This window comes from Ruditapes philippinarum, unplaced genomic scaffold (assembly GCF_026571515.1).
Source record: "Ruditapes philippinarum isolate M1 unplaced genomic scaffold, ASM2657151v2 ctg762_1_1_1_1, whole genome shotgun sequence".
NCBI classification, from domain to species: Eukaryota; Metazoa; Mollusca; class Bivalvia; order Venerida; family Veneridae; genus Ruditapes; species Ruditapes philippinarum.
This window is the reverse complement of record NW_026856516.1, coordinates 79,183-98,001: the sequence shown is the minus strand read 5'-3', so window position 1 is coordinate 98,001 and position 18,819 is coordinate 79,183. Positions and strand designations below refer to the sequence as shown.

At 35.4% G+C, this 18,819-nt stretch overlaps 1 long non-coding RNA gene across 1 annotated transcript; it reads right to left on the bottom strand.

Moving 5' to 3' along the window:
* Nucleotides 1-2,269: 2,269 nt before the first annotated feature.
* LOC132746827 (uncharacterized) lies at nucleotides 2,270-4,251 on the bottom strand. The gene is made up of 2 exons (XR_009628039.1): nucleotides 3,868-4,251; nucleotides 2,270-2,628 (listed from the first exon to the last, which is right to left on the bottom strand). It is a non-coding gene; the product is annotated as an uncharacterized LOC132746827 (long non-coding RNA).
* Nucleotides 4,252-18,819: the final 14,568 nt, after the last annotated feature.

The following is an 18,819-nucleotide window of genomic DNA, read 5'->3' as shown; positions in this document are numbered from 1 at the left end:
TAATGTTTTTCTATCCTATTTTTTATTACTATGACGCAGTTTTATTTAATTTATTTTTTTGTTCTTTTCACAGTTTTTTTGTCCTGTTGTGTCTGTTTGTACCTTTGTCCGAGTTGATAGATATATTTTTGCTCTTAAATTTGCTGTTCTCATATTGCGTCTTGTCATTTATATTGTTATTTGGACATTATTTGAGCCGCGTCATGACAAAACCAACATAGTGCAGCTAGGTTGGTCTGAATCCATGCTGGTCGCAAACCCATTATGTTGGTTTTGTCGTGACACGGCTCATATTTATATCTTTTTTCAGCATATAAACTATAATAAAATTGATGATAGCATGTTAAGCATATGTATGGCAGCCAGGTTCGAGTTTCACTTATAAATAAGAAATTTACAATTTAAATAGTACAAAAAAAAATCAACGGATGCAATGTTATATTTGCAGATGATAATATGATCGCGAACATCGTTGTAAAAACAAGTGGATGTTTGTTATTAAAATGATATAGATACTGTTATATAATGTACCAAAATATGCTTTTTGTTGCATTAATTTGCATAAATGCATACAAAAATTGGCATATGGTAAGTTAAGATTTCTTACTTTATCGTAATTCAAGTCTTTTCTTTTCGTTTTTTTTTTCTCATTAGAAAAAAACAGAGTTTATATTATTAAGGACGTAAACACCATCAAGTTGTCATATTACACTTGAGCACAATTTAGATAATGAAATACAAAATGCATCGTTCATCTATCAGTTGCAAGTGTTATTTTATCTTTTAACAATAATATTCTTGGTAGATGCTGGCACCAGGAAATATTACTTCTAAGTATTTCGCCGCCTCTTTTGCCAGAATGATTTAGACTTTTAAAATTCTGTTTTGAAAGTTAGCAGAACAATTATTACAGCGGCATATCTCCAGATTCATGCTGATTTTCATGAAAATTTTGAAAATGCCATTAAAAATGTAAATCACCCATTGCAAACAGTACTTGAAAAATCAGTCCTTGTAAATTACCAAAAGTGGACAAAATATGCAAAATTACGGCTTATTGAGTTAGTCACTTCATATGATGACAAATAATGCAAAATCATTCATTATTCTCACAAAGGATATGAGCCGCGTCACGACAAAACCAACATCAATTGTTTGCGACCAGCATGGATCCAGACTAGCCTGCGCATCTGCGCAGTCTGATTAGGATCCATGCTGTTCGCTATCAGTTTCACTACTTGTTATAGGGTTTGTAAGCAAACAGCATGGATCCGGATCAGATGCGGATGCGCAAGCTGGTCTGGATCCATGCTGGTCGCAAACCCACTATGTTGGTTTTGCTGTGATGCGGATCATATATTGTTTGATATTTCAATCTTTTAATTTTTCTCAAGTTTGTTTTTTCTTGAAATATTTTTGCTCATCTGGAGATCTGGATGCAGCCGGCTGTTAAATTCAAAATTTCAAAATTTGTCGAAACTTCCACCTGCGGCTTTTTTAGTTTGTTTTTAATATTTGCTTTTGGAAAACATTTGTATGTGTATCATTTTTAATATGTGAATAGGGGCAAAAGCATATTTATATACTAGTACATGTATACATGTATATACAAAAAACAAGAGTGACAGGAACTAAATATGCCAAAAATCTCAAATAAATGTCAAAGATTCGAAGGCCAACAATTAATAAAAGCTCTTTAAACCGGTCATTTTGTTTTCAGATTTTTTTCTTTTCATTGTTTACAATAGAAAATAAAATGTTAATTCCATTTGTTTTGTTATCTTGATGACCATATTATTTGTGAACTGACAGTTCATTTGTCTGTCCGCTTTTTGTTCGGTCAAAAAGGTATTTTTTTCACAGAAGTGCACAGCAGGGGAATAAACCTTTTAAATGTTTTTTTTCTTTTTAAATCAAAAGTCTCAAGTTAAAGCATTCATGATGATTTTTCAGTATAAAAGGGGGAAAACCCCTATATAATCAAAAAAGATGATTTTAATGCGTGCAAAAACCCAAAATGCCCTCAAGCTCAATTATAAAGGGTCATAGCAAGGGATTGAACTTGACATTTTGCCATATAGTGGTAAAAGTGCAGATTGAGTGTCCACCCGATAACTTCTGCATGCAGATGCAATCCCACATGAAAAATGATTCTTTTTTGTGCGCAAAGACCCATGTCCCAAAGTTGTACTTGGGGGTCAAAGGTCAAATAATGTTTATATACTTTTTTCTTTGGGTTTGATATTTTTCTTATTCATATAAAACAATGCAAGTTTTATTTACTTTAATCGCAATTTCTATTTTATTGAATGGTTGTAAGTTCAGGTTAAAAAAGACATCAGTAATTTCATGCTTATTTTCCAAATATCTCGGGTAAAGGATTGGTAGTTCCTCCTTGAGCAGTGCAAACCCCTGTGCTGGTGTGCAAGATTGCAAAAATACCCGTATGTTCTACACATGTGAGACCCGGGCTCACAATCGCAGCTGGCACCAATTCAGTGAACCGTGACATCCCTCACCCTCCTTGCTGTAGACTTGACACGATTGAAGTAGACCCAGCAAATCTGGCAGCATACTTCCGCAGCACTGACCATGTGGACAGTCAACATTTGACGAACATCCGTCCGTCTGTAAAGGAAAACATTACAGTATTGCAAAAATCTGACTTGAGAACAAAAATCGAAATGTTCAACGCACGCCCCAGCTCTGATTTAATAAAATATCGCTTAGAAATGGAACATTTTGTACATTACATACAGTACAAATAATTGCAGCATACAATTTGTAAATTTGATCACAAGGGTAAGACGCTGTGATCTGAGCCCTCGCGGCCCTCATATCGCCATTCCTCCCCAAATTCCTGCCACATTCCCCTAAAATTATAGATACATTTAGTATTCATACCAATACTATTAAAAAAAATTCAATATACATCTATAGAATAGAGGTAGGGGTGGTTCGGTGAGGGAGTATCAAATCACACAATGAGTCTAATCTCCGTCGATTAAATATGAGCCGCGTCACAACAAAACCATCATAATGGGTTTGCGACCAGCATGGACCCAGACCAGCCTGCGCATCCCCGCAGTCTGATCAGGATCCATGCTGTTCGCTATCAGTTTCTCTAGTTTTCTAGTTGGTAAGCGAACATCATGGATCCTGATCAGACTGCGCGGATGCGCAAGCTGGTCTGGATTCATGCTGGTCGCAAACGCACAATGTTGGTTTTGTCGTGACGCTGCTCATATGAAAGTACAGGTAAACTGTATATGCATTGCGCCTTAAAGCTTCGAATACATTACGAATGAAAGGGATTGGTTTACAATTAAAACTGCTATGAATTCAGCAAGAACGATGCCTAATCAAGTGACACTTAATTGTGATCTTCGTATGTAAGGCAGAAAACAAATGTAAAAGAAGGTTCATGTATTATTTTCTTCATACTCTTGTAATGTTTCATTATTTGTATGGGAATAGTATGTATGTGTAGAGGTTGCTCACATATAGAATGTTTTATTTTAGATAAAAATCAGTAATTTTTTGTTTAGTGAATTTTTAATTGTTCAAACACGCTGTTTCACTCTCCCATAAACGCTTTGTATATAAACGTACTAAAATTAATAAATAAGGTATACAGTTCACTTCATTAAATAAATAGTTATGAAAATAAAATGAAATATATAAAAGTTATGATGGCCTTTTGTACTGGTGTTCAGCACCCCACGCAGATCACAAAAAGTCACGTGGTTTAGGCACTGTGATCAAGGATGAAATCAATTCAATCGATCAGATTTAGATTCAGATAGAAAATAACTAACCAAATTACGTGACAATATACAAATGTACAATGGCAAATATTTTACTTACTTTAGAAATTGCAGCAAACGCTAACAAGAACACAAACGCTAAACTTTGGTAAGTAAACATTGTTGTGGCAAGCCTGAAAATGAGATAAGACAAAGATTGCGATATATCTTTGTAAATACATATAGCTAATTAATGAAAGTAGGTTCCATTTGAGCCGCGTCACGACAAAACCAACATAGTGCGTTTGCGACCAACATGGATCCAGACCAGCCTGCGCATCCGCGCAGTCTGATCAGGATCCATGCTGTTCGCTATCAGTTTCTCTACTTGTAAAAGAGTTGGTAAGCGAACAGCATGGATCCTGATCAGACTGCGCGGATGCGCAGGCTGGTCTGGATCCATGCTGGTCGCAAACCCATTATGTTGGTTTTGTCGTGACGCGGCTCATTTCAGTATCTCATATTTTTAGACCTTTGCTATGATAAGCCTTTATGGATAGTCATTTTACATGTAATACTCTCCAACATTCTGCATATGTTACAAACTTTCGCCAAAGGGGCGACTAAATGTACAAATTTTGGTTTTGATAAAATAGTTCTGCTATTTTTGTTTAGATCAAGCCAGGTTTGATTGAAAACTGGTATATTTCCAATTACATGTACATGGCGAAAGCCAACTTAGTTACTTTAGGACGCTTTACATTTATCTGTCACGACAACCAACAGCTTTGACCAGCATGATAGACAGCTGCTCCGCACAGTTATGATCTGCTGTTCGACCATTATTACAGTAAAAACGATAGCAACGCATACGATAGCGTTGCTGTGGTCGCAAACGCACTATGTTGGTTTTGTCGTGACGCGGCTCATTTAAATTTCATTTAGATAAAAAGTGTCATGTATTCGGATGTTATGAGCTGAAAATCACGAATTTCACGCTCACGTGCTTGTAATTATGTTTTTCTAGTTATGAATAACATCTAAGAAGTTGATTTATATACTTTTTCTTACTGATATTCCTTGCTTAATAATTTACAACCATTTAAGTCCGCACAGTTTTCTCAAAATCAAGTTTAATACCCTGCATGAAGCACGAAGGGTATGTTGTAGGGACCGGTATTGTCAAATTTGATTGATATTTTGTTTGTTTTATTAGTTGTTGAAAATTTGTCATCTGTTTCATCTATAAATAACTTTTGAGTTTCTTCAATCTTCATAGGCTGGTCCCCTTTTACATATTCTGCATTATTATGATCATTAAGAAAAAGGTTAAGGTCGCAATGTCGTAAAAGTTAAAAAACTTTTCACGTCAATTTGATTTTTTATGTTCATTTTGACGTGACGCTTTTTGTGGTCAACCAAATGAAAGGCTAAAGTTGTCAATTCATGGTCCAATACTTTAATATCTTTTTCTGACCTTGGCCTTTAAGATTCTAATGTGGAATAAAAGAATAAATGTCTCTTATATTGTATTGGCTTCGCTGTATTTAAAGTCAAAATTACTACCTGTAAAAACAGTTTTTGCTGAGAAATCAGTATTAAGTCAGAAGTACTTAAAGAAAAAGTACTGATTGTACTTTTATTTTCTTTTTGCTTATCAACACATTCCTAATTTCGATCCAAATAGTTTGCCAGCCATTTCTATTGTATTCTGAAAGATAAGCAAGTCCAAATTTTGAACAAAGTTTTAATTTCTGCATGAGGCCGAGAAAAGCTAAAAGGGACTGCTCGAAATCATTAGACCATTCTTGAGATGATTTTGATCTTCCGAAACACAAACCTTTGGTCATGTATTATTGTTTTTTGTATGGTCTGTCACCGGGAGCAAAAAATTGAAAACAAAACAACAACAACAACAACAACAAAAAACAACAACAAAAAACAAAGACATATTGATGAATTATCACCAGGCTCGGTGTAAAATATTACAAGGGACGATCCTCTTAAATCACTACATTTTTTAAAAATTAATTGCCTATGTGCCTACAATGATTCTTGTTGTTTATAACTACCACAACAATTCCATATTTCTTTCTTTCTTTTCTTCACTCTAGTTAGGTGAGTTACATGTATACTCTTTATTGAATTTTTATTCTAGCATAAGTACACCGCCTTCAACTTGCATAAATTTTAAGCATGTATCTCTTCTAGTCTAATAGTTTATACATTAATTTAACATTAAATGCTACAACATGCACATCCATATCAAATTACATGTTATACGGTCACAAGATACGGGTATATTAGAGCGTACTATTTGTAAGGTGCAATTGCAACTTTTCGGTCTTTTCCGTCATTCTTCGTATAAGAAATTATTATGAATAATAGCCGAGTTGTTCCGTTTGACAGTAAATGGAATAGAGTAGGTTAACCTGAAAGTATATATTATATCACGGGGCAAATTCTCATAATTTTTAGGGTAAAAAAGGCCAAGGGGGAAAAAATCGTTTTTATTTTTTCATTTTTTTTACGCTTAAACTTACAAATGCGTTTTAATGTAAATTATGTTCCCTTTAAATTTTAAGTTTTCTGGAATACATTTTTCTTTTAAATGCAAAAGTAAATTTTCCCAAAAATTTAAGTTATTATCGTCAATTAAAATTTTTAAATTTTCCTTAAAATTTTGTTTTTTTTTGAAAACCAAAAAATTTTCACCTTTTTTGAAAAAAATGTTATGGTTTCTTTTTTATGTTTTCACAAGATCGTGATAATCTTTACTTTCATACAGCGTAAACTCATTTGGATAATTTGTGTGAAAAGAACTATTTAATTTATGATTCGTAATATTTAGATATAAACTATTAGACTGGACTTTCATATGATGACTGATTTCTATCATATTCTTTTCTTTTTGCTCGCAAAAAGTTGACATCAAGAATCAAAGCGGTATATATTCATGTCACAAAATGTGAAGGCTGGACGTGATCGTGAAAACAGAATCGCGAAACGATAAATATATATATATATATGAGCCGTGTCATGACAAAACCAACATAGTGGGTTTGCGACCAGCATGGATCCAGACCAGCATGCGCATCCGCGCAGTCTGATCAGGATCCATGCTGGTCGCTATCAGTTTCTCTACATATAATAGGGTTGGTAAGCGTACAGCATGGATCCTTTGATCAGACTGTTGCGCGGATGCGCAGGCTGGTCTTTCCATGCTGGGTCGCAAAACCCCATTATGTTGTTTTGTCGTGACACGGCTCATTATATATATAATATATATATTATATTATATATATATATATTTATTTTTTTTTTTTTTTTTTTCTAAATCGTTTTTTTGTTTAAATATGTAAATGTTAACAATGATACATTAAATTAATGTATAAAATATAAATAGCGACACAGCTTTAAAAAAGAAAGAACCCCCCCCCCCCCAAAAAAAAAAAAAAAGAAATAAAAAAATAACAACAACAAAAAAACCCACAACAACAACAACAACAACAAGGAATTGGACAGTTGGACAGAGATGGACGGTTAAGTTTAAATAATAAACTTTCAATTAATAATTGGACAGGCGTCTTTGTGACTACAAAACAAACTTTATAACATTTTCACTGGGGAAAATGTAAATTAAACTGTCAAAAATTTCAATGGCTCAGGAAAGTGCAGAAAAATTTTTCATCTGAAATATTAATTTTAATTTTTTGGTTTAAAATTTTTTATGTGAAAAAGGGGAAAAATTCAAATTTTTAATAATAAAAGTACATTACATAAATACATTGCCCCCCTTTGCATAGGGGCCCTCTCCAGACATAGCCTTTTTACAACAAAGTATCTTTTTTCCCTAAACAAGACTTAAAAAAATTTTTACCTGTTTAAAGAAGCATTTTTAAAGACAACCAAGTTTAGCGTTCCCCGCAGAGGTTACATATGTTTTTTGTAGCATATTGTTTTAAACATGAATATTCGCATCCGAAAAGCACTAATGAACTTCATTAAATTTTTCAGACGCCCCGGGGGATTCGAAGAACACGGTAAAAAAAGGATTTTCCTCACCCAAAACCTAGCAATTTTTATACCTCATTTAAAATGGGATTTTGTTCTCGGGTTTAAAATTTAGAATTGAAAATTAAAAAAAGCCCTAAATAATCGATCATTTTCCCAAAAATTTTTTAAAACCGGCTTACGTTATTTTACTTTAATTATTATAAATTATGTACTTACATATTGAAAGTTGCTCAGGTTTTTTCGCGTTTTCTTTTTAGGGGGGGGTTTGGGGGCTCCGAGGCCGAGGGGTTAAAGGTCGTTGATTTTCCCAACCCTCCTTCTCACTCTTTTAATTTTCGTTTTCAGATTCTTCATGTAAAAAAGCACCACTAGCTTACAACGCCCGGTGGTTCACTCAGATGCCCCTTGTACCTGAGATAAATTACAGAGGGGCACCTGAGGTCTTCCTCCAATAATTTTATTATATCATATCAATATAATAACATATTACATGTATATCAATTTCATAATATAATACCATACTAAATTTTACTTTACCTCGACTAAATTTTGTTAAATCTTTGCAAGATTACCAATTTGTTTTGTTTTCCTTATCCAGGAAAAAATTTCCCTTTCGTTTGTTAAAAGTTCGAATCATTGATCTAATGATTTCTGCCATTTCAAGATGAGCCACAAGGGGGTCGCATCACACAGTTCATTTATTTCGTTAATTAGAACTAGAAAATTGACGAACGAGTATAGAACGGGAAACGCCCAAATTCCCTTTAATCATGACAGCACTTTCAAATATTGTGAAAAGTTCGTCGCTACTCGTGGAAAATATTCTCGGCACGCGGAAATTACAAGACCGACGCTCAGAAGCTTGTGTTGATTTAATATGGACCCAAAAAATGAGAAAACCAAAAACCATTTCCACATTGTGAATGAGCATTATCTTCCAAACAGACGGACAAAAAAAGTGAATACAAACTCCCAATAAAGCCAAAAGAAAATGTGTTTATTTCCAAACATCGAGTGTATTTTCAGTGACACGGACGAAAACAAGCATATGAATTTCACCAGTATACGTCCGATTTTGTTACAACAGTTTTGCGAAAATGTTCTTTCTGGAAAAATATGGCGCCGACTTCAATGTTTACGAGATAGGGCTTTAGGAAATTGCAAATAACATATTTAAAAGAGTGTAATCTAGGGGACATTTTGACTGTTTGAAATCATGGGAAGATAACGTCACCAAGGATGCATATTATTTTGAAATGTGGAACGGTGCTGATTTTGTCAGCTACTTGCCACAATGAGTTACCATAATCTTTCGGGAGAAAGAAAAAATCTAGCCGTTTATAATTCACTGAACAATGATAATATCTAGCAGAAATAAATATATATGTTTTTTTAATAATTATTAATATGTGTTTATAGAATGTTATAGACAAACGAATACGATCAATTCTTTCTTTTTTGCTGTTAATCGAGTGAAAGAGGAAGAATACATTCGACCATTACGAAATGAGCTCCTGACAAGTCCCTAACTCAATTTCATAAGCGCAATTAAGTTTTTGTACGAATTTTTCCGCCAAAGAACGCTAGTCAAAACCAATTAAAATGTTAAAGAAGCCTGATATTAATAATGCTATTAATTGTCTGCCTTCCTTTTATTCAGGTCTGAATATACTGGTACGCAGTTTAGTAAATTTTATCAAGAAGTTTAATAAAGTCATGTTCTAATTACTGAAATAATTACATGTATAATATAATGTTTGTCATAGGCTACATACATTTGTACTTTATTAAATACAGAAAAATACATATTTTATGTGTTTTCTTGATAAATATAGTCGTTCGTTGTTAAAGGCACATTATGCTTCAGAAACGAATAGATGTTTTCTTCTTTAAAAACCAGAATTTGAACGTTCTAAAACCCGTGTATGTCATTTTTAAAGAAGAAAACATCTATTCGTTTCTGAAGCATAATGATGAAATCCAATGCAAATTCGATTTTGTACAACCTGAGAGGGTCTTCTATACACATGTAAAAGCCTAAAGCCCTAAACCAAGTAATATGTCCAGGAGATTTCCGCGTGGCTTGGTCATTTTTGCACCGGCAATTTGTTCTTTCTCTATGTAAATTTCGGAAAAAACATCAATTTTACAAGCCTACCGTTCCATAGCCATTTTTGATCAATTCCAACGCAACCTCGATTTTGTTACAACTTGAGAGGGTCTTATTTGCACATGTAAAAGCCTTAAGCCCTAAATTACAAAAAACCAAGTAATATTCCAAGAGATTTCCGCGTGGCTTGGTCATTATGCACCGTCGATGACTTCTTTGTCTATGTAAATTTCGGAAAAAAAACATCATATTCACGAACCTACCATTCAAAAACCATTAGATTAATTCCGTTGCAAATTTGATTTTGTACAAATTGAGAGGGTCTCCTTTGCACAAATCTCCTTGTTCTTTGGGTTGTACAAAATTGAATTTGCATTGGAATTGGTCACAAAGTTTTTGAACGGTAAGCTCTTAAAATTGATGTTTTTTTCCCTGAAATTTAAATAGAAAAAGAACAAATCGCCTGTGCAAAAAATGACCAAGCCATGTGGAAATCTCCAGGAAATGTTCTTTGGATTAGGGCTTTAAGCTTTTTTATGTGCAGCGAAGACCCTCTCAACTTGTACAAAATCGAATTTGCAGAGGAATTGGTCAAATGGTTTTTTAACGGTAGGCTCGTAAAGTTGATGTTTTTTTCCGAAATTTATATAGACAAAGAACAACTCGCCTGTGCAAAAAATGACCAAGCCATGCGGAAATCTCCTGGACATATTTCTTGGGTAAGGGCTTTAGGCCTTACAACGTTCAAAGAAGACCCTCCAAGGTTGTACAAAATTGAATTTGCATTGGAAATTGGTCAAACGGTTTTGAACGGTAAGGCTCGTAAAATTGATGTTTTTTCCCCCTGAAATTTAAAATAGAAAAAGAACAAATCGCCTGTGCAAAAAATGACCAAGCCATGCGGAAATCTCCTTGAAATGTTCTTTTGGGTTAGGGCTTTTAAGCCTTTTCATGTTGCAAAAGAAGACCCTCTCAAGTTGTACAAACCGAATTTGCATTGGAATTGGTCAAATGATTTTGAACGGTAGGCTCGTAAAATTGATGTTTCCCCCCCTGAAATTTATATAGAGAAAGAACAACTCGCCTGTGCAAAAATGACCAAGCCATGCGGAAATCTCCTGGACATATTTCTTGGTTGAGGGCTTTAGGTTTTACAACGTTCAAAGAAGATCCTCCCAAATTAAGTTGTACAAAATTGAATTTGCATTGGAATTGGTCAAACAGTTTTTTGAACGGTAAGCTCGTAAAATTGATGTTTTTTCCCCTGAAATTTAATTAGAGAAAAAGAACAAATCGCAATGTGCAAAAATGACCAAGCCATGCGGAAATCTCCTAGAAATGTTCTTTGGGTTAGGAGCTTTAAGCCTTTTCATGTGCAAAGAAGACCCTCTCAAGTTGTACAAAATTGAATTTGCATTGGAATTGGTCAAATGGTTTTTGAACGGTAGGCTCGTTAAATTGATGTTTTTCCCCCCTGAAATTTATATATAGAGAAAGAACAACTCGCCTGTGCAAAAAATGACCAAGCCATGCGGAAATCTCCTGGACATATTTCTTGGGATAGGGCTTAAGGCCTTTCAACGTTCAAAGAAGACCCTCCAAAGTTGTACAAAATTGAATTTGCATTGGAATTGGTCAAACGGTTTTTTGAACGGTAAGCTCGTAAAATTGATGTTTTTTTCCCCCTAAAATTTAAATAGAAAAAAAAACAAATCGCCTGTGCAAAAAATGACCAAGCCATGCGGAAAATCTCCTGGAAATGTTCTTTGGGTAAGGGCTTTAAGCCTTTTCATGTGCAAAGAAGACCCTCTCAAGTTTGTACAAAATCGAATTTGCATTGGAATTGGTCAAATGGTTTCTGAACGGTAGGCTCGTAAAATTGATGTTTTTTCCGAAATTTATATAGAGAAAGAACAACTCGTCTGTGCAAAAAATGACCAAGCCATGCGGAAATCTCCTGGACATATTTCTTGGGTTAGGGCTTTAGGCCTTACATCGTTCAAAGAAGAACCTCCAAAGATGTACAAAATTTGCATTGGAATTGGTCGAACGGTTTTTGAACGGTAAGCTCGTAAAATTGATGTTTTTTCCCCCTGAAATTTAAATAGAAAAAGAACAAATCGCCTGTGCAAAAAATGACCAAGCCATGCGGAAATCTCCAGGAAATTTTCTTTGGGTTAGGAGCTTTAAGCCTTTTCATGTGCAAAGAAGACCCTCTCAAGTTGTACAAAATCGAATTTGCATTGGAATTGGTCAAATGGTTTTTGAACGGTAGGCTCGTAAAATTGATGTTTTTTCCTGAATTTATATAGAGAAAGAACAACTCGCCTGTGCAAAAAATGACCAAGCCATGCGGAAATCTCCTGGACATATTTCTTGGGTTAGGGCTTTAGGCCTTACAACGTTCAAAGAAGACCCTCCAAAGTTGTACAAAATTGAATTTGCATTGGAATTGGTCAAACGGTTTTTGAACGGTAAACTCGTAAAATTGATGTTTCTTCCCCCTGAAATTTAAATAGAAAAAGAGCAAATCGCCTGTGCAAAAAATGACCAAGACATGCGGAAATCTCCTGGAAATGTTCTTTGGGATAGGGCTTCAAGCCTTTTCATGTGCAAAGAAGACCTTCTCAAGTTGTACAAAATTGAATTTGCATTGGAATTGGTCAAATGAATTTTGAACGGTAGGCTCGTAAAATTGATTTTTTTTTCCGAAATTTATATAGAGAAAGAACAACTCGCCTGTGCAAAAAATGACCAAGCCATGCGGAAATCTCCTGGACATATTTCTTGGGTTAGGGCTTTAGGCCTTACAACGTTCAAAGAAGACCCTCCAAAGTTGTACAAAATTGAATTTGCATTGGAATTGGTCAAACGGTTTTTGAACGGTAAGCTCGTAAAATTGATGTTTTTTCCCCCTGAAATTTAAATAGAAAAAGAACAAATCGCCTGTGCAAAAAATGACCAAGCCATGCGGAAATCTCCTGGAAATGTTCTTTGGGTTAGGGCTTTAAGCCTTTTCATGTGCAAAGAAGACCCTCTCAAGTTGTACAAAATCGAATTTGCATTGGAATTGGTCAAATGGTTTTTGAACGGTAGGCTCGTAAAATTGATGTTTTTTCCGAAATTTATATATAGAAAGAACAATTCGCCTGTGCAAAAAATGACCAAGCCATGCGGAAATCTCCTGGACATATTTCTTGGGTTAGGGCTTTAGGCCTTACAACGTTCAAAGAACACCCTCCAAAGTTGTACAAAATTGAATTTGCATTGGAATTGGTCAAACGGTTTTTGTACAGTAAGCTCGTAAAATTGATGTTTTTTCCCCCTGAAATTTAAATAGAAAAAGAACAAATCGCATGTGCAAAAATGACCAGGCCATGCGGAAATCTTCTGAAAATGTTTTTTGGGTTAGGGCTTTAAGCCTTTTCATGTGCAAAGAAGACCCTCTCAAGTTGTACAAAATTGAATTTGCATTGGAATTGGTCAAATGGTTTTTGAACGGTAGGCTTGTAAAATTGATGTTTTCCCCCCTGAAATTTATATAGAGAAAGAACAACTCGCCTGTGCAAAAAATGACCAAGTCATGCGGAAATCTCCTGGACATATTTCTTCGGATAGGGCTTTAGGCCTTTCAACGTTCAAAGAAGACCCTCCAAAGTTGTACAAAATTGAATTTGCATTGGAATTGGTCAAACGGTTTTTGAACGGTAAGCTCGTAAAATTGATGTTTTTCCCCCTGAAATTTAAATAGAAAAAGAATGTCGCCTGTGCAAAAAATTACCAAAATTCTGGAAACAAAGTGATCCCTCGGAAGCATTAATCACAACAAAATAACATAAGAATTGCAGACTCGGTTTGATTGAGTCTGTACATGAGGGATAATCAATAAGTGCAACATCCCTCACGCCCCTAGCACTGGCTTGAGCGGTACTCAATTCTCAACACTTTATAGTGTTGGCATCAATGATACCGAAGGACCAGAAAATATAACAACACTGAAGTGAAGTACGGGGCAACTTTTTACAGCTGCCACACGGCACTTGACACCTGCTGTTGTGAAGTACAAAATTCTGGAAACAAAGTGATCCCTCGGAAGCATTAATCACAACAAAATAACATAAGAATTGCAGACTCGGTTTGATTGAGTCTGTACATGAGGGATAATGAATAAGTGCAACATCCCTCACGCCCCCTAGCACCGGCTTGAGCGGTACTCAATTCTCAACACTTTATAGTGTTGGCATCAATGATCCCGAAGGACCAGAAAATATAACAACACTGAAGTGAAGTACGGGGCAACTTTTTACAGCTGCCACACGGCACTTGACACCTGCTGTTGTGAAGTACAAAATTCTGGAAACAAAGTGATCCCTCGGAAGCATTAATCACAACAAAATAACAAAAAAGACTTGCGGAAATCTCCTGGAAATGTTCTTTGGGTTAGGGCTTTAAGCCTTTGCATTGGAATTGGTCAAATGGTTTTTGAACGGTAGGCTCGTAAAATTGATGTTTTCCCCCCTGAAATTTATATAGAGAAAGAACAACTCGCCTGTGCAAAAAATGACCAAGCCATGCGGAAATCTCCTGGACATATTTCTTGGGATAGGGCTTTAGGCCTTTCAACGTTCAAAGACGACCCTCTCAAGTTGTACAAAATTGAATTTGCATTGGAATTGGTCAAATGGTTTTTGAACGGTAGGCTCGTAAAATTGATGTTTTTTCCGAAATTTATATTATAGTATGTAAATTTCGGAAAAAAACATCATATTCACGAGCCTACCATTCAAAAACCATTTGATTAATTCCGTTGCAAATTTGATTTTGTACAACTTGAGAGGGTCTTCTTTGCACTTGAAAAGGCTGAAGGCCCTAACTCAAGGAACATGTCCAGGATATTTCCGCATGGCTTTGTCATTTTTATGTAAATTTCGGGGAAAAAGTCATGTTCATGAACCCACCATTCAAAAACCATTTGATCAATTCTGTTGCAAATTTGATTTTGTACAATTTGATATGGTCTACTTTGCACATGTAAAGGTTTAAAGCCCTAACCCAAGGAACAAGTCCAGGAGATTTCCGCATGGCTTATTCATTTTTTGCATCGGTGATTTGTTATTTCTCAATGTAAATTTCGGGAAAACAATCATTTTCACGAGCCTACCATTCAAAAACCATTTCATAAATTTTGTTGCAAATTTGATTTTGTACAACTTGAGAGGGTCTTCTTTGCACATGAAAAGGCTGAAGGCCCTAACTCAAGGAACACGTCCAGGATATTTCCGCATGGCTTTGTCCATTTTATGTAAATTTCGGGGAAAAAATCATGTTCACGAGCCTACCATTCAAAAACCATTTGATCAATTCCGTTGCAAATTTAATTTTGTACAACTTTTTTGAGGGTCTCCTTTGCACATGAAAAGGCCTAAGGTTCTAATCCTCTTAACTAATACAAATTTACTAGATTTTTTTTTTTCAAGTACGTAGCGTTCATTTTATAATGGCTAACTGTACATGAAATAAATTTCTGCAAGATCGAGCTCTCTCAAGCGCGTTTTTGTCACACACACTAGCACTGATTTACATCTATATGAAGTCAGAAGACCACTGTATGAATGATTGACTCGAAATAATGATATTTTTCTCGAAAATTTATTCACTTTATATACAGAAAGAGCAAATCGCCGGAAAATGACCTAGCCATGCGGAAATCTCCTGGACATGTTCCTTGGGTTAGGGCTTTAGGCCTTTTCATGTGCAAAGAAGACCCTCTCAAGTTGTACAAAATCAAATTTGCAACGGAATTAATCAAATGGTTTTTGAATGGTAGGCTCGTGAAAATGATTGTTTTCCCGAAATTTACATAGAGAAATAACAAATCACCGATGCAAAAAATGAATAAGCCATGCGGAAATCTCCTGGACTTGTTCCTTGGGTTAGGGCTTTAAGCCTTTTCATGTGCAAAGAAGACCATCTCAAGTTGTACAAAATCAAATTTGCAACGGAATTGATCAAATGGTTTTTGAATGGTGGGCTCATGAACATGATTTTTTCCCCGAAATTTACATAAAAATGACAAAGCCATGCGGAAATATCCTGGACATGTTCCTTGGGTTAGGGCCTTAAGCCTTTTCATGTGCAAAGAAGACCCTCTCAAGTTGTACAAAATCAAATTTGCAACGGAATTAATCAAATGGTTTTTGAATGGTAGGCTCGTGAAAATGATTGTTTTCCCGAAATTTACATAGAGAAAGAACAAATCACCGGTGCAAAAAAATGAATAAGCCATGCGGAAATCTCCTGGACTTGTTCCTTGGGTTAGGGGCTTTAAGCCTTTTCATGTGCAAAGTAGACCATCTCAAGTTGTACAAAATCAAATTTGCAACGGAATTGATCGAATTGTTTTTGAATGGTGGGCTCATGAACATGATTTTTTCCCCGAAATTTACGTAAAAATGACAAAGCCATGCGGAAATATCCTGGACATGTTCCTTGGGTTAGGGCCTTAAGCCTTTTCATGTGCAAAGAAGACCCTCTCAAGTTGTACAAAATCAAATTTGCAACGGCATTAATCAAATGGTTTTTGAATGGTAGGCTCGTGAATATGATGTTTTTTTTTCCGAAATTTACATAGACAAAGAAGTCATCGACGGTGCAAAAAATGACCAAGCCACGCGGAAATCTCTTGGACATATTACTTGGGTTAGGGCTTTAGGCTTTTACATGTGCAAAGAAGACCCTCTCAAGTTGTACAAAATCGAGGTTGCGTTGGAATTGATCAAATGGCTTTTGAACGGTAGGCTCGTAAAATTGATGTTTTTTCCGAAATTTACATAGAGAAAGAACAAATTGCCGGTGCAAAAAATGACCAAGCCACGCGGAAATCTCCTGGACATATTACTTGGGTTAGGGCTTTAGGCTTTTACATGTGCAAAGAAGACCCTCTCAAGTTGTACAAAATCGAGTTTGCGTTGGAATTGATCAAATGGCTTTTGAACGGTAGGCTCGTAAAATTGATGTTTTTTCCGAAATTTACATAGAGAAAGAACAAATTGCCGGTGCAAAAAATGACCAAGCCACGCGGAAATCTCCTGGACATATTACTTGGGTTAGGGCTTTAGGCTTTTACATGTGTAAAGAAGACCCTCTCAAGTTGTACAAAATCGAATTTGCATTGGATTTCATCAAATGACTTTTGAAATGTAGGCTCGTAAAATTGATGTTTTTTCCGAAATTTATATAGAGAAAGAACAAATTGGCGGTGCAAAAAATGACCAAGCCACGCGGAAATCTCCTGGACATATTACTTGGGTTAGGGCTTTAGGCCTTATAATGTTCAAAGAAGACCCTCCAAAGTTGTACAAAATCGAATTTGCAACGATATTGGTCAAATGGTTTTTCAACACTTGCTCGAGAAAATGATGCGATTATTTTTTACGAAATTTCTTATGACTTTATATAAATAAAGAACAAATCACAGGTCCGAATAGCAACTTTTGAACATAGAGTAGTTGCTCTTTTTTCCCTTGAAGTAAATCACTGTGCCTTTAAGCCTTATATAGCAGTGAAGAAGATCCTCTTAACTAATACAATTTACTAGATTTTAATTTTTTTTAAGTACGTAGCGTTTATTTTATGATGGCTAACTGTACATAAAATAAATTGTTGCAAGATCCAGCTCTCTCAAGCGCTCTTGTCACACACACTAGCACTGATTTACATCTATATGAGTCAGAAGACCACTGTATGAATGATTGACTCGAAATAATGATATTTTTCTCGAAAATTTATACACTTTATATATAGAAAGAGCAAATCGCCGGAAAATGACCTAGCCATGCGGAAATATCCTGGACATGTTCCTTGGATTAGGACCTTAGGCTTTTTCATGTGCAAAGGAGACCCTCTCAAGTTGTACAAAATCAAATTTGCAACGGAATTAATTAAATGGTTTTTGAAAAGTAGGCTCGTGAATATGATGTTTTTTTCCGAAATTTACATAGACAAAGAAGTCATCGACGGTGCAAAAAATGACCAAACCACGCGGAAATCTCTTGGACATATTACTTGGGTTAGGGCTTTAGGCTTTTACTTGTGCAAATAAGACCCTCTCAAGTTGTACAAAATCGAGGTTGCGTTGGAATTGATCAAATGGCTATGGAACGGTAGGCTTGTAAAATTGATGTTTTTTCCGAAATTTACATAGAGAAAGAACAAATTGCCGGTGCAAAAAATGACCAAGCCACGCGGAAATCTCCTGGACATATTACTTGGGTTAGGGCTTTAGGCTTTTACATGTGTATAGAAGACCCTCTCAGGTTGTACAAAATCGAATTTGCATTGGATTTCATCAAATGACTTTTGACGTGTAGGCTCGTAAAATTGATGTTTTTTTTTCGAAATTTATATAGAGAAAGAACAAATTGGCGGTGCAAAAAATGACCAAGCCACGCGGAAATCTCCTGGACATATTACTTGGGTTAGGGCTTTAGGCCTTATAATGTTCAAAGAAGACCCTCCAAAGTTGTACAAAATCGAATTTGCAACGATATTGGTCGAATAGTTTTTCAACAGTTGCTCGAGAAAATGATGCTTTTTTTTTACGAAATTTCTTATGACTTTATATAAATCACAGGTCCGAATAGCAACTTTTGAACGTAGAGTATTTGCTCTTATTTCCCTTGAAGTAAATCACTGTGCCTTTAAGCCTTATATAGCAGTGTAGAAGATCCTCTTAACTAATACAATTTACTAGATTTTTTTTTAAGTACGTAGCCTTCATTTTATAATGGCTAACTGTACATGAAATACATTTCTGCAAGATCGAGCTCTCTCAAGCGCGTTTTTGTCACACACACTAGCACTGATTTACATCTATATGAAGTCAGAAGACCACTGTATGAATGATTGACTCGAAATAATGATATTTTTCTCGAAAATTTATACACT